Source organism: Ictalurus furcatus, chromosome 1, assembly GCF_023375685.1.
Source record: "Ictalurus furcatus strain D&B chromosome 1, Billie_1.0, whole genome shotgun sequence".
NCBI classification, from domain to species: Eukaryota; Metazoa; Chordata; class Actinopteri; order Siluriformes; family Ictaluridae; genus Ictalurus; species Ictalurus furcatus.
The window spans coordinates 3,973,841-3,976,380 of record NC_071255.1 but is presented as its reverse complement, the minus strand read 5'-3'; positions in this window follow the sequence as shown (position 1 = coordinate 3,976,380).

The window sequence follows — 2,540 nt, the reverse complement described above, 5'->3', positions numbered from 1 at the left end:
GTGTGTGTGTGTTCACACTGCCGTCAGATGACTCAGTCAATCTGTGCGTGTCCTGAAGATCACCAGATGTTGCGTGAACGTCCTTTGGCGTTACAAATTTTTCAGGTGTACAGTTATGGGCACCAAAGCCGAAGCTCTCCGACTCATCCTGTGTGTTTGGTTGCTGGTTAATCTCGGCTGTACAGCCATTCGGATCCTGGCAGTGTTGAGTTGTACCATTCACTGATGTGTGAACAGACTCCACCTCCTGAACGTGCAAAAGGAAGTGCGTATCCAAAGCAGCAAGCGTGTCTGATGTGTCCATGTTGGGCATGTTGATTGTCTGTTCTTCACCTGTGCCCTCAGGCGATTTAAGGCTCTCTGAAGGATTGCGTTTACTTTCTATTTCTGATGAGGTGTGTGTTTCAGATTCAGAGTCATGCAAGATCGCGTCGGTCTCTGCATTTGCCTCAAGGGTAAGACGAAGTAAAGGAGAAACGGGAGGCGGTTCTTTCTCCAAGGCAGGAATGGTATGAATAATAATCTCTTTCTCAGAGGCAAGTAGTTTTGCGTTATGGATATCATCAAAATGTGAGTCAGATATTACTGAAAGGTTTGAGTTTTCATTCAAGTCAGGTGATTTTTCGAATGCAGCGCCTTGTGTATTCATGCAAAGCTCATCGTTACTGTACTCTGGTGAGACGTCAGTCTGAGGACAAAGAGAGACCAGAGAAGTTGATGTGGACTTCACTGGAGCTGTTTGCTCAGGTACGAATGTAGGTGAGAACAACAGAACTGCTTGAGTGAAATCAGATTGAAGTTCCTGTACCACAGGGTCATGAGGTGGGATGTCTCTCTCCGCTACCTCTTCCATTTCTACAATCGCTTCGTCCTCATACGCATCTTCATCGCTTAGGCCCGGACGGCTGGTTTCAGGTGGACCACCAGTCGCTACTGACTCATTGGGTGTCACAGGTTTGGCCTCTGAATCTGATCCAGCTAATGTTCTTTCTTGTACAAATAGTTTGCTAGATGCTAATGGACCTGCAGGTGACTGGACCTCGGATGCATCACCACGTATCGTGTTACTAATCGAAGGTACATCACGCTCCTGTTCTGAAGACAATCCTGTAACTGTAGTCCCCACTGTCTGGAGGATAGCAAGGCTGCCATCACATGGCTGAACAGGTGACTCCAAAAACAACATTGGTGAGACTTCATCCAAGGCATCAGAACACGAAACCAAAGTGGGGAGTGAGGAAGACAAATCGTAGATGAAGGGCGAAGTTATCAAAGCCTCATTTGAATTCTCAAAATTATAGGATGCAGTCCTACTTGAGCTTTCCGCAGCAAGATCCAGCAAATTCGCGTACAAGATGTCCGTCACGTCCTCAGGCGTAGTTTGTGAGGAGGTCAAATCTTTTGTCCAGTGCGAGTCTGGAGTCTCTTCAGTTACACTAGTCCTCTGAGCAGGCAGGGTTTGTGAGAGTGTCTGGTCCATGACGGGATCCAGAGGAAGCTGGCCAATGAGGCCATCTAAAGGACAATCTGTGTCGACCGTTCCAGTGGGTTGTGAAATGTCCACAGCCTGCATAGATGTGCAGGTGTGCATGGGACTGGGTGCGTTGGAATTAAAGCTGATGAGATCCGCCGTGACCGCACCGTGTGGCATTTCACGGCAGTCCTCTCGAGCCGGTTTCTGTGGCAGAGACGGCTGTATATCCCATGACGGACTGACACAGTCCGAACTGCGCTCCCACGGACACGCCTGATCTAATCCGGAATACCGAGACGCCCGGAAAAACTCATCGAGATTCAAAGAGCTGTCCTGAAATATCTCGTCAAAGCTTAGGGAGACGATACCAGGCTCTCCCCTATGACGTCTCTCTGGATTTTCATGGCCGCCGTCGGCAGCGGCATCGTCGTCGTTATCCAAAAGAAGAAACCCGAGAGAATTCTGGTCAGATTCCCAGTCGGAATGACCTCGCGGGCTGGAGAGAACCTGCTCCATTTAGGAGCGCCGTTCCTCTCCCGTGACGTCGAAACACTCCAGGAGGTATCTCCTTTTATTAAACGTCCACACAGTAATAACGTTCAGAATTCCAAGTTAATCCGTGTCCACTTTTAGCCAAAGCGCCAACAGCAGCAACGTTGCTGAGATCCATGCGCAGGTGTGTATTCAAGGATGAATAATTAACTGCCTCGGTCTAACGTCAAGATAGGGGACCGTGTTTGCTTTACAGCGGTATCACCATTTTGTTTTTTGGGCAACGTTTCTTGTGTTTGCATGCAATCTACACCTAATCTTTTTTTTTTTAATTTTTTTTTAATTCTAGCTTTATTAAAGTACCCTGATCTATGACGTGGTCTGAAAATGATATAAAATAGGTTTTACACACACCTACCTGGTTTTGGAATAAACAGAAACATTGTACCTTGTTATGTTATAACATGATGTAGAATTTTAAAACGAAAGAACTGGATTTTAGGAAGATATTTTTAGTGTTTACCCGGGCTGGGGGTTATGTATAGTTTTTAGTGAGTGACTAAAAAAAAGAAAT